The sequence below is a fragment of the Mustelus asterias genome, chromosome 10 (assembly GCF_964213995.1).
Source record: "Mustelus asterias chromosome 10, sMusAst1.hap1.1, whole genome shotgun sequence".
NCBI lineage: Eukaryota > Metazoa > Chordata > Chondrichthyes > Carcharhiniformes > Triakidae > Mustelus > Mustelus asterias.
In genome coordinates, this window is record NC_135810.1 from 87,032,773 (window position 1) to 87,047,516 (window position 14,744).

Consider the following 14,744-nt stretch of genomic DNA (forward strand, 5'->3'; position numbering starts at 1 on the left):
CCACGGTTTCCACAGCCATCCTTTCTGCTCTGAGATGGTGCAATTAGTGTCAATTCAAGACTATTTAAAGCTTTGACAAGGAAGATAATGGCGATTGTCAAACTCAATTTCATTCGAACCCCTAAAGGACATTGCTGTCTCATTGGTTAGTTTTAAGGTGGTTTAGTCCCTGGTGAAAGCTCTGTTCTGATGTGTTAGCCACAGTTCTGTCCTGTTCTATCTTCCACAATATTACATTTTTTGGATTTGTTTTTGCTCAGCTTTTTATTTTAGTTTCCATCAGTAGCAAAACGGGCTTCGTGCGCGGTGACTATCCCCACCTGCTCCTGGTTAAATACCTGCAGCACTGAGGCCATTAACTGGGCGCTAACTGCCATCTACAAGCCATCCTGCCCCAGACAGGTGGTGGGGTCTTCACCCAGCACCCTCTCTCCCCATTAAATGCCCCCCCCCGCCTCCAAACTCACTTTGAAGGGGACATTAAAGTCTACTCATTGATTCACTTTTTACAGTGGTGCCAATGTATCATTTAGGTAATTGTGGTAGAGGATTGCTTACAACAAGGTTCCACAAATAGAACATGAGATGACGAACCAATTAATCCTCTTTTGGTGGTGTGGTATGGGGAAGTCTGGCCAGTAGGTTTGCAGACACCAGGGGACATGCATCTCAAACAGGGCGGTAGGGAGAAGATCTGTACTTTCACCACTGGATGGGGAACAGCAGATCAATCGTCCTTCATACACTCCAGCTGATTTTCTTTCTAGCAAGATCTGTTGGCCGATGAACAAGAAGAGTGGTCAAACCCACGCAGACACGGGGAGAACGTGCAAACTCCACACAGGCAGTGACCCAAGCCTGGAATCGAACTCAGGTCCCTGGAGCTGTGAGGCAGCAGTGCTAACCACTGTGCCACCGTGCCGCCCTGATAGAATTGTTTGATAGCAGTTGGACAGCCGTTCAGTCCAATAGTTGATCTGAAAGGGAGTACCTCCCACAATGCAGTACGCTGTCAATACTGCATTGAAATACCAATCCAGATTGGGAGAGGTGATGGCCTAATGATATTACCATTGCTCTAGTAATCTAGAGACTAGGGTAATGCTCTGGGAATCCGGGTTCGAATCCCACCATGGCAGATGGTGGAATTTGAATTCAATAAAAAATATCTGGAATTAAAAGTCTAATGATGACTGTGAAACAATTGCCAATTTTCATAAAAACAACCCATCTGGTTCACTAATGTCTTTTAGGGAAGGAAATCTGTCATCCTAACCCTGGTCTGGCCTACATTTGACTCCAGAGCCACAGCAATGTGGTTGACTCTTCAATGCCCTCTGGTGTTGAAGGGCAATTCGGGGTGGGCAATAAATGCTGGCCAAGCCAACGACACCCACACCCATGAAAGAATGTAAAACAAAAATGTGCTCAAGTCCTAGATTGGAGCTTGAATTTACAACTTCTTCTGTTTAAGAGTTGAACATGCCACTGACTGACCCAAACTGATACCAATGAAGATTATATGCCCTGCCTTGAAGTGAAGACTTCTCCCTTTTGAAAGGCATTCTGAAGAATGAAAACACTAACCGGCTTCAAAATCTCATCACAAATCTGTTACATTCCCATTGAAACTTTGGCAAGAGTGACCTGGAAATGCAACTGTTTAGGACAGAAGGCAAATGGGTATTAAAGTTGTGGCCATCTTTACAGATAGCCCTTGTGGGGACAGAGCTCTGTCCATCCCTCATAAAGCTACCATTGTTGGGGAAAGCCTGGCCAGGACGAGGGATTGAAAGCTTTTGGAATTCTTCTGAATTTGACCTTCAAAACACCCAATGTGAAGGCGTGGTTGATCCAATGGTGTACGTGATCCAATGGTGTACGTGGACACTACTTGGAAGTTCCATCTTGACAGTGTGGCCTGTAGCTCAAGATTTGGCACCAATCTTTTTTATTTCAATATTTGAAAATGACTACCTTTATAATGGTGACAATAGAGACAACAATACCTCATTTCAAGAGGAACCCTCAATACCTTGCCCACAGTACTGATGTCAGACTCTCTGGGCAGAATTTTACCGAAACGTGTGCCCGAGGTTCATATAATCCCGCCCGAGGCCAATGGAGAATGCTGTTCTCCGAGCCTCGCCTGCCCCCGATCCCAGGGGCGGGCGTGCCGGTAAAATTCCAGCCTCTGGGTCAGTTCACATGGCAGCTGTCCTAGATGTACCGTTAGTGAGGTGGGTGCTTTTGAATTCTTGGCATGCATGACCCTGGAATAAGTGCCAAACCTTTGGCCACGGGCTTTAGATTATGTCTTATCTGGTGCTGATAGAACAGATGCGCTCTGCTACTCTCTTCTGTGATTGTTTTCATGTTTCCAGAATTTGCAGGGATTTTTTAACATTTGAAGAACAAATAACAAAGAAAAATACAGCGCAGGAACAGGCCCTTCGGCCCTCCAAGCCTGCGCCAATCATGATGCCTGCCTAAACTAAAACCGTATGCACTTTCAGAGTCGGTGTCCTCCTATTCCCGTCCTATTCATGTATTCGTCTAGTTGCCCCTTGAATGCCGTTATCGTACCTGCTCCCACCACCTCCCCTGGCAGTGCAGTCCAGACATTAATGTGTAAAAGCCTTGCCTCACACATCTCCTCTAAACCTTTCTCCACGCGCCTTAAAACTATGTCCCCTAGTACTTGACTTTTCTACCCTACTCTGTCCATGCCACTCATTATCTTGTAAACCTCTATCAGGTCACCCCTCAACCTCCATCATTCCAGTGAGAAAAAACCGATTTCATCCAACCTCTCCTCATAGCTGATACCCTCCAGACCAGGCAACATCCTGGTAAACCTCTTCTTTACCCTCTGCAAAGCATCCATATCCTACTGGTAGTGTGGCAACCAGAATTGTACACAGTATTCCAAATGAGGCCGAACTAAGGTTCTGTACACCCTGCAACATGACCTGCCAATGTCAGAATTAAATCTGTACTCTTAATGGCAATGGTACAGTTGATGCTTTATCTTGTACCCTCACAAGTTCAGACTGGTTTGACTTACGGGCTATCAAATCAAGTTTTTTAAAAAATTTCATTTTTATCCCATGAGAATCTAATACATCTTGTTAAAAAAAATCCATTGAATACACACACACACACGTCTATATGATGCTGAAATTGTTAAATTATCTGCCTTGAAAATACTTTCAAAATATTGCAACATTACAGAAAACAAACACACCCTTAAGTTATGTTTGCTTTTGAATCCTAAAATAAAATTGCAAAAGAATAATATGCCTTCAGCAAATAAAAAGATGGTGTTTTTGTAAGGTTGGATCTTAGGAAAATGTGCTAATGTTTCCAGCCAGAGTGATGGTTTAGTTCAACAATACAGTTTCATAAAAGCCAATATTTCTGGGTGCGCTGCATACCTGTCTGTCTGGTCAATGTTTGACACAACCCTTCCCTGAAACAGCAAAGTCTTATAACAAATACAGACTATTGGCAGCAGCCTGCAGTGTAAATGTGGGCGGGAATTCTCGGGCAGAGCCAGAGTCAAAAATAAAACTTAAAAAAGGAACTGGGAGTATTCTTTCATTATTAAACCAAATATTTAGCTTTTGAAGGTCGTTCATAGATTAAGCCTTTTGCCTTAATGGCCTTGCCAGTCCTATTGCACAAAGTAAGACACTGCTGAAGAGTCAGCCTGAGAGGAAACAGTTAAACTGTTCATGTTACTTCAGTTTTTGGATCGTATTTTACCAACCCAAATAATCATTACTTCTTTATCTGACTCTTCAGGTTTATTCCATGCTAATTTCCATAATGATTTCCCAATGTGGCCAAACTCACAAGATTTCTTGTCAGAAACACTTCTGGGGTTTGATTCTAATCAACACCCAGTGACTGTGCCAGAGTATTTGTGTTAGGACAAGCACTTTCCAGTATAGCTGCAACACGAGTGTATTAAGATGCATAAAGAATTGACTTGCTCATTGGACCAGTGGTGATTTATGTTGCATCAGTTATAACCTAATCTGACTTGTGCTATGATCAGAATGGAACTCGAGAGTATGATTACCTCTCAAAATCGGAGCAAAACCCTTCAATCATTTAAAATCACCCACTTAAGGTTAGCTTTCCCAGCTTCTTAATACATTATTGAAATGCAGTTTGATGTATTATAAAGCGTATTTCTGTTAAGGTAACCATCTGCGGCATACTTTGCTCAAACTGAGGATTTATATTACAGTGATATGGTTTTGGGTGGAATTCGCCATTCTTGAATGTGGGGCGGACAGCTCTCGTGGGGCCTTTCTTGCTGCCCAGATGGTGGACACCACGCCAAATTCTGTGCTTGGAACCTCATTAATTATACACAGGCAAGCTCCCCTCCAAATTTCCTGGCGGCTTGGCAACTAATTTGTCCGTCCACCGTCAGCTGGTAGGTTCAAAGGTCCTGGTGCCATATTTCAACAACAGATCAACACACGCAGACCACTCTCTGCCACCCAGCTGTCTTCATCGCAGCCTGCAGGATGTCAGCAAACCAGAGGGAGAAGGATAACAGCCTCAAGAGGAAGTCTGTTCTCCGATTCGGTCACCCTCCCCCCGAGCCCATCACCTGTGAGATGCCCGTGCCTCACTTGGACCTCTACTCACCGCATTTGGGGCCATTGTACATCCCCTGCCAGTAAACAATGTGACATCCCTTTGACCCTCTTGTTTTTCAGCTTTGTCAGGGTCCAGCCTCTCTCTCCTCAGTTTTCTATCTGCCTTCCATTGTTCATCTTCTTCATTCACATCCTTGGCCCTCTGCCTGCCATCGTGAACTCTCACACACCTTATCTCCTCCTTGTACAGCCCTCTTTCCACTTTGCCTCCCCACTATCTTTGTCAGGCCACACACTGCGACACCGCCCCCCCCGCCCCCCCACCCCGCCCCACTGGTCTCACCTCATGCTCCACACCTGGTCAAACCTCAGACCTTTGGTTTGGTCGGTGCATGAGCCCTACAGCACAGTGCTGTCCAGTTAGACACTTGTGTGTGGCACCAGGGGGAAGGAGAACCCTGTACTCCCCAACCCCAGGTGCTGTACTGATCCGACTGATACAGGAAAGTACATGGGTCTAGCAAGGCTTTGTTGCACTTACCTCAAAGTCTCTTGCAAACTGAGGACCATCTTGTGCATCACACTTTATCAATCGGGTTTCAGACCGACATCATTTCCCGCTGGCCTGACGCAAGATAGGAAGGCCTGACGGGATGCTGGCCGGCAGTTGCTTTAACGAGTATTCATGAGATTCAAATGACATTTGTGCCAGTGTGAAGACCGACCTGTCATTAACTTGCCTTTGGGAGAATTGCAATGGGATCCTATGCTGGCGGATTTCTGATGTTTTTGGCTCCTGCTAGATTCTCTGTTCCTTCCTGCCATAAACGGGATGGCAAAATTCTGCCCTTTCTGTGGGGGAATTGTAGAATATTGATGTACATTGCTTTGAAGTTGGAGAATAAGTAGTGCGATAATTATTTGGATAAATAAAAGGCAATTGGCTTCAGAAAAATAGATTGATGCATTTCAAGACTTTACAGCCATTGAGGTTCGAAAAGAATATTTGGTGTTCATCTACTATTTGTGCATACTCCTTCTCCTGTGGAATAACACAATCTGGCAGAAGCTGCGTCAAATTTAATTACTTGAATGGACCATTAAATAGAACCATCCAATCAACAGTGAAAATGTAGTTTTTAGATTCAGCATATTGATTTTAAAAAGACCTTCCAATCTTAGATCAGATTAAGGAAGCAAAGCAAGTTAAAAGTCTAAATTGATTTAGTTTTCTTTATTCATTCGTGGGACATGGATGTTGTTGGCTGGATGGCATTTATTGCCCATCCCTAGTTGCCTTTGGAGGGCAGTTAAGAGTAAACCACATTGTTGTGGCTCTGGAGTCACATGTAGGTCAGACCAGAGAAGGACATAGAAACATAGAAACTAGAAGTAGGAATAGGCCATTTGGCTCTTCAAACCTGCTCCACCATTCATTTTGATCATGATGTGGAACCCCCCTGCTTCTGTCGTGACACTACAGACTTCTTACAGAAATTCAGCACCCATGGAGCAGTTGAACCAGGAACACTCCTCATCACAATGGATGTCTCGGCACTCTACACCAGCATCCCCCACGACAACGGCATTGCTGCAACTGCCTCAGTACTCAATGCCGACAACTGCCAATCTCCACATGCAATTCTACAACTCATCCGCTTCATCCTGGACCACAACAGCTTCACCTTCAACAACCGGTTTTTCATCCAGACACACGGAACAGCCATGGGGACCAAATTCGCACCTCAATATGCCAACATCTTCATGCACAGGTTCAAACAGAACCTCTTCACCGCACAGGACCTTCAAACGACACAATAACCTAGATACATCGATGACATTTTTTTTCTTTGGACTCATGGCGATGAATCACTAAAACAACTACATGATGACAAAAACAAGTTCCATCCCACCATCAGACTCACCATGGACTACTCTCCAGAATCAGATTGCATTCTTGGACGCAAGCATCTCCATCAAGGACGGTCACCTCAGCACTTTACTGTACCGCAAGCACACGGATAACCTCACGATTCTCCACTTCTCCAGCTTCCACCCTAAACAAGTTAAAGAAGCCATCCCCTACAGACAAGCCCTCTGTATATACAGGATCTACTCAGGTGAGGAGGACTCATGCGACTCGACCAACGTTATCTACCTGATATGCTGCAGGAAATGATGTCCTGAGGCATGGTACATTGGCGAGACCATGCAGTCGCTAAGACAACTGATGAATGAACATCATTCGACAATCACCAAGCAGGAATGTTCCCTTCTTGTCGGGGAACACTTCAGCAGTCGAGGGCATTCAGCCTCTAATCTTCGGGCAAGCGTTCTCCAAGGCGGCCTTCAAGATACACGATAATGCAGAATCACCGAGCAGAAACTGATAGCCAAGTTCCGCACCCATGAGGACGGCCTCAACCGGGATCTTGGGTTCATGATACACTACCTGTAATCCCCACGACTTGCCTGGGCTTGCAAAATCTCACTAACTGTCCTGGCTTGAGACAATTCACACCCCATTAACCTGTGCTTAACCCTCTCTCCTGTAAAGACTTGATTACCTGTTAAGACTCACATTCCAACCATTATCTTATAATTGAGTTTGTGTCTATATATGCCCGGTTTGTGAACCCAACTCCCACTCACCTGATGAAGGGGCAGCGCTCCAAAAGCTTGTGCTACCAAATAAACCTGTTGGATTTCAACCTGGTGTTGTGAGACTACTTACTGTACATTTTGATCATGGCTGATCATCGAATTCAATATCTTGATCCCTCCTTCCTCCCATATCCCTTGATCCCTTAACCCCAAGAGCTATATCTAATTTCTTCTTGAAATCAGAAGTTTTGGCCTCAATTACATTCAGTGGTAGTGAATTTCACACATTCGCCACTCTCTGGGAGAATACATTTCTCCTCACCTCAGCTCAAAACTGTTTACCCCTTATCCTCAAACTATGACCCCTAGTTCCTATCTGCTAACCAGCTTTCTATCCAGCAGACCAGGGCTGGGATTTCCTTCCCTAAAGGGACATTAGTGACCAGATGGGTTTTCCTGACAATCGACAATGGTTTAATGTCATCAGTAGATTCTTAATTCCAGATATTTCTTATTGAAATCAAATTCCACAATCTGCCGTGGTGGGATTTGAATCTGGGTCCCCAAAACATTAGTTGAGTTTTATGTAAAAACTGGAGTAAATCCAGCTGGTTTTTTCAGCGGAGGTTTCACAATGAATCTCCCACACTGTGCACTGCAGAGTGCCTGGTGTAAGTCACTCCAAAAATCTGTGGGCGGGGTCTATTCCCGCTGGAGAGGCCGGCAGCATAGCGCTGAGCGAGCCACTGTGCGTGCGCCAATCTATCTGCGCCGAAACCGGCGGATGCGCAGTAGCCCTGGACTGCGGGCCTCCCAATTGCTGGCCAGCTTGATCGCTGGTCAGCACAGCAACCCCCCCATCGCTGGCTTACTGACCCTCCCCCCATGGCCTCCTGGATGTGTCCAGGCCAGCCCCGAACCCACCACCTCCCCGACACACCTCAATCTCTCGATCCCTACTGGCAGTCCCGACGCCCCACCTGCAGTTCCCACCCCCCCTGCAGCCCTGACCTGCCCCACTCTGATGGCCAGTCCCGATCGTGGCCTCCCTCCCTCTGCTTGCAATCCCAGTGCAGAGTGGCAGTGGGACCCCCTTCCAGAGGCTCTGCCCCTTTAGGCCCCACCCTGTTGCCACTGCCGGATGCCTGATGGGCGGTGCCAAGGTGCCCCCTGGGTATGCCACTTTGCCCCTTGGGCAGTGCCGGGGGCCCAGGCTGGCACTGCCAAGCTGGCAATGTCCAGGGCGTTTCTCCCCCCCCGGCGTCCGACCCTCTGGGGGGGCCTCGGTTGCCCCCTTTCACTCCAGCAGGGTCCGGCTGCCAGCTCCCCGCAAGTGGGGAGCTATAGTGAACCGCGCTGGAGTGAACCACTCCTGGTGGGGGGTGGGGGGGCGGGAGACGCTAGTGGGCCTGGAGATTTCAGTCCCAGGTCCGCTAATGATATTTAAATAGGATTTTAATGCTTGTTTGATTAAATTATGCAGCTTTGCACCGATTTCTGGAAATCCGGCTGCTGGAGACTTGCGGAAGCTGTGGTGCCCAGCGGGAAACCTGCGAAATGGCCTCCACTTGAGTCTCCCAGCCCCCTGCATCACAAACGCAGTGCAGCGAGATGGGAGAATCGTCCCCGACTAGTCAGCGATAATACCACTAGGCCATTGCCACCCCATGGCTTATACTGTCTTTTTAAAATTTTTGTGACCATTTTTCCACAGTAACGATATGGGACTGAGCAATGTGTACTTTTCTTATTTCAATGGTGTTAAATTCACAGGAAAGCAGAGTCAACAGGTCGGTATTTGGTTTCAGGTGATGTATCTGAGCGTGACATCCTAGAGACAATGCTAAGTAAAAGGAAAGGCTCACATCTATATTCTGTAGTTCTTGACCCTTTGATCATGTCCCAAAGTGTTTACAGCTAATTAACAACATTTGAAGAGTAGTCAGTGGTGTAATGTATGAACATTAATACTCATTGTTGTTAATTTGAACTCAGTGGGGCTCTATGCCAAGTTCAGATGGTGAATTGTACGCTGGGGCAAGTGGATGAATAGGTAGCTTTGACTAAAGGTTAACATTAAAGTTAAGCATTTAAAACAAAAAAAAAACTACAAACACTAAAAAGGCAAACGTGCTGTGAGAACGGAGGTGTGCGAAGGATAGGGTGTAGGACACAATGCAAAGCAATTATTTGGTTTATATTAATATACCAAAGTGGGTTAGAGCAGGATTTTTTTTATCATTCTGCAAAGCCAAGTTAAGCTGAAACAAGAGGGAGGGACAAAAGAAAAATTTCCAAGACTCACTAAGATAGCAGAACATTGCAGGAGCAGCAGACCCACAGACCAGACAGCAGGGAGCACAGGCCCAAAACAGCAAACAGCAGTGGAGAAGCAAGATTTAATACAAGGTCAATTCCAGGGAATCAGCAGAAAGAATCCACACTACCACTCCTAGAATCATTTCAGAACCGGTAAGGTCCACAGCAGGTCGAGTGGGACAACTGCACCAAAAGGTTCATGAGGTACAGAATTGCTTCAGGATTACATTACATGTCTTTGGTGTGATGGGAACACGCCACATAAATGAGAGGAATTTCCAGCGGAGGGGGTAAAGGGGGCAGAATGCCACAACTGTGGAAAAGTAGGCCACTTTACAACTGTTTGTCGCCTGTAAATGCTGACAACTTGTAAAATGGGAGAAAAGATCTTGAAGCAGAGACACATATAAGAAGTGGAAGAACCACAAAAACAGAAAGTAACATTCTTAGGGGAGATAAATGACACTAATAAATGAGACACTAATAAATGAGAATAAGTATTAGAGTGTTAAATGGATGGATATCCCACAGAGTTTAAAAAATTGACACATGAGCAGGGGTTTCTATTTTATCAGAGATAGTAAAATGGTTGAAACTTTGCAACCCTCATCTATTAAATTGCAAGTCTTATGAGGACTTTGACTTAAAGGCCAGCTCATGATGAAGCTGAAATATAAAGATGAAGGAATCCTCGAACCTCTGTCATTCGAAATCAAGAATGCTCTCTGCTAAGCAGAAGCTGAAATCAATCTGCAAGGTGGATGAAGTTGCTCATGAAAATTACACATTCCGAAACAAATTCCCAAAATTGTTTCCAAGGCCGATGCAATTGAAGATCGAGTGCCGCATCACCCTGCGAGCTCACGCTTAACCAACTTGCCTCATTATCATGAGGAAAGTCCCACTCTGAGACAGACAAGATTGAAATAGAGAAGAGGCAGCAGCAAGAGGTTAACCAACATGCCAACAAAATGGTGTTCAAGTATGGTTAGGTTCCAAAACCAAATGGCACTAAGGGAATATGTGTGGATTTAACTCAGCCAATTATAATAGTGGATCGCTAGATCCATCCGATGGCCTTAGTGAACGAGAGCCTATTAAAACTAACCAAAAATACTTTATTCACCAAATTGGATGTGAACAGTGGATTTTAGCAGTTGCCTCGGGACAACGAGTCCATATTAAAGACCACATTTATTGATGCCCTTTGGTTGTTATGTTGCATCTGCTCCAGAAATGCTCCAGAGCATGTTGCCCAACATTTTAGAAGGCATGGAAAGAGTATCATGCCATGTGGACAAAATGCTTATACATAGATCCATGAGAGAGGAGAGATTGGAAGATCAGAGAAATTCTGAGAGCCTTCGGGATGCAGGTCTAACACTGAATGGAAAATGTGAGTCTGCCAAATGACGATTAAGTTTCTAGGTCACATAGTGCAAGCCTTTGGAATCATAGTTTATCCACAAAAAAACAAACATTTTAAGAGAATTTCTGCAACCTAGGAACATAACTGAGCTTCAAAAATTCCTAGGGATGGCAAACCAAGTAGGCAAATTATTACTTAGCAAAAGTCAATGAACCCTTGAGGCAGCTTTTCAGACAGTGGTGCAGGAACTTGGACCAGCAAAATGCTTTTGAAAGGATTAATCAACTTTTAATCTCTTCCAAAGTCCTGACACATTACAACCCAGACTTACTGGCCATAGTAGCAGAGGATGTGTCATCAAGTCTGGGGGCAGTATTACTTCGAGTGCAAAAAGATGGAAAGCATATATCAGTCTACTGTGACTTTAGGTCACTGACAGAAACAGAACAACAATAAGCCACATTAGGAAAGAAGCTTTTTCAGCAATGTGGGCATGTGAAAAATTTCCAAACTGTGTTATCGGATTACATTTCAAAACCAAAACAGACCCTGAACCACCAGTCACTCATCTGAGCATTAAAGAAATTGTGAAAATGCCACCCAGAATCCAGTGACTCAGATTAAAATTGATGAGATATGACTCCATCACAGAGTGTGTGTGAGACAAATATCAAACTGCGGACACAATGTCACAAACCCAACAGAAGGAACTGAACAAGAGGACTTCAGTGAGGAGTTTGAAACGTATATATCCTGAATCATTCAGCACTTATCAGTTACTGCAAGAAAGTTGCAGGAACTAAAACAAGCCCAGAAATGGGCTGATGAATGCCTTCAAATCTGAGAACGTTGTCTGAAATGATGGCCAGACTATATCCCCAATAATCCAATACTACACAAGTATTTTGCTCAAGCATCTAGAGGACTGGAATATAAGGACACAAGTTATGCTGTAGCTATACAAAATCCTGGTTCGACCCCTCTTGGAGTACTGAGAGCAGATCTGGGCACCACACCTTAGGAAGGATGTATTGGGTTTGGAGGTTGTGCAGCATAAATTTAGAAGAATGTTACCTAGACTTCAGGGGTTTAATTATGAGGAGGGATTATACAGAGCTGTTTTCTCTAGAATTTAGAGGGTTAAGGGGGTGATCTAATGGTAGTCTTCAAGGTGCAGAGGAGATTTACAAGGATGTTGCCTGGATTGAGTGGCATGCCTTATGAGGATAGGCTGAGGGAGCTCGGTCTTTTCTCCTTGGAGAGACGAAGGATGAGAGGAGACCTAATAGAGGTGTATAAGGTGTTGAGAGGCATAGATTGGGTGGACTCTCAGAGGTTTTTTCCCAGGGTGGAAATGTCTGCTACGAGAGGACACAGGTTTAAGGTGCTAGGGGGTAGGTACAGGGGAGATGTTAGGGGTAAGTTTTTCACACAGAGGGTGGTGGGCGAGTGGAATCGGCTGCCATCAGTGGTGGTGGAGGCGAACTCAATAGGGTCTTTTAATAGACTCCTGGATGAGTACATGGAGCGTAATAGGATGGAGGGTTATAGGTAGGTCTAGAAGCTAGGGATGTGTTCGGCACAACTTGTGGGCCGAAGGGCCTGTTTGTGCTGTCGTTTTTCTATGTTCTATGTTCTAAGATCCTAACAGGAAAAGACAGGTTAGAAAAAGATAAATTATTTCTACTGGTTGGAGATTCTAGAACTAGGGGGCATGTTTCCCCATTATAGCTGACCTTACACATCATATTGTCATGGAAAGAGGAGATCACAGTGAGCAGCTTCTGTGGGCAGCCAATTTTCTCCAGCAGCTGAAATAGACCCCCTCTCTCACATGGTCAAAAGACTTGGTTAGATCAATAAAGACAATATATGGTGGTTTCCTTTGTTCACAGTATTTCTTTTCTTGATAGCTCCACCAGAGATGGAGTCGTCTATGTAGATGCCATGCTTATTAAGTTCTGGAGCATTGCCCATGCCAAGCAAGTCAATAGCTTTGTTCAGCTGACGGATCAATATCCAACTCCCCAAGACAAGCAGGCTTTCTATGGTGTCTGGAGCTTCTGGAGTGACAGTGTTCTCCCCAGAGTACAACTCAGGGTAGGGGTGCACCCCTCTCTCCAGCGGTTTATTGTGGTTGATGATGAACCTCCCACCACCCCCCACCCTACGGTTTTTAGTGCAGCTGTTATCCTTGCTGCTGGATTTGTTGTCTTTTGATCCCTTCCTATCTCCCCCAATCATTGCTCGTGTTGAAGGAGATCTGGATATTCTGGCAAATTTGTAACCAATAGTCAGTCGTTCATGCATTGCACTCTGAGGATTTTATTTGAACATTCTCAGGGCATTCAGAGTCTTCTCACTTGGATCTCGCATGTAATTAGTAGGAAACTTTGCTTCAGTGACAGGTTCTATCACAGTGGTATTAGCTGGAATCAGTCAGCATATTTCTGCAAACCCTTCCCATGTATTGAAAGTGCGGTATTGTAGATTGCGTCTGGAAGTATGTTCCTTTTCGCTTCTGCATTCTATGTGGAAGTGCTGAAGAGCGTTTATTCAATCGAGTCAAAAAACTGTTGCCTTTGGTTGACATTGATATGAGGACAACATTTTTACTGTAAATGGTAAAATTTCAAGTGTTGCACCCTAACCCCAGTGCACACTGGGGAGTGCCCGGTATCACAGTTAGAACTGTGGTAGCTGTGTATGTTGAGAATGCTGTTCAGAGAGTCCCATCTACTGATGATCAGATCCAGATAGTGCCAATGTGCTGATCTTGAATGTCTCCAGGAGATATTGTGGAATGGATTATTCTGTAAGAAGGTGTTAGTTACACAAAGCCCACGGTAGCAGAAAATTGTCTGTTCTCATTTATCTTTCCCAGGCCATGATGTCCGAGGCCTCCTGGTCCACATCTGCTCTTGCGTTGAAATCCTCCAGTAGGTAAAGATGTTCTGATTAATGGATTCTTCTGATAGCTATGTTGAGCTCCCGATAGAACTGGTCTTTCACTTTGATTGTGTAGTGCAGAGTTGCAGCATAGATTCTCATGAGGCTAACTGTCCCTGTTTGAGTTGAGAGGTGGAAAGCGAGACACATTTTGAACCATTTGTGATGGGGGGAGGGGTCTATCATTGAGCAAATCGCGCTCCTTACAATAAAGTCTATACCTTGATCATACGGTTCTACTGAATTCTCCCCTGTCAGATAAACATGAATGTTTCTTTTTCATTGATCCGCTCTCATTGAGCCGGGTCTCCTGCAGGCAAGCCATGTCAATGTCCAACCTATTTGTTTAGCTCATTGGTCAATCCTGTTTGCATAGTCCTGATACTGTGGAAATGTTTAATTTTCAGATTGATACGATTTTGGAGTATAAAGTTTAGTTTGAGGTTTAAATATTTTAAATGTAATATGATGCAAGCACTAGGTTGGAGAGGTTGGTAAACACATCTAAAGTAATTGCAATCCAAAGGATGACCTATGCTCATTTAGTAAGGTCAGAGTTGGAAGTGGGAAGGCAATAATTAATTGGTATTACTCTCTTTTCTTCATAATGGCATCGGGAAGTCTGGTAAGATTTCAGTTATCCCTGTTAGAAAGTTAAATAATTCATATGGGTCTCTGAAAGAAAGGAATGTTTTGAAGATAAAGTTAATTAGTTGAAATCTTTATCTGGGGCATCCCAGGGATGCCATTTTGCCAAGGTGATAGTTTGCAAGAAGTTTATTTGGCGGGGGGGGGGGGTGCGGGTGGTGGTTTATCTGTACAATTTCTCACAGAAACAGTTAGCTGGTGCCTGGAAGTGGCACTGAGGCAAGCAGAGAGAGAGA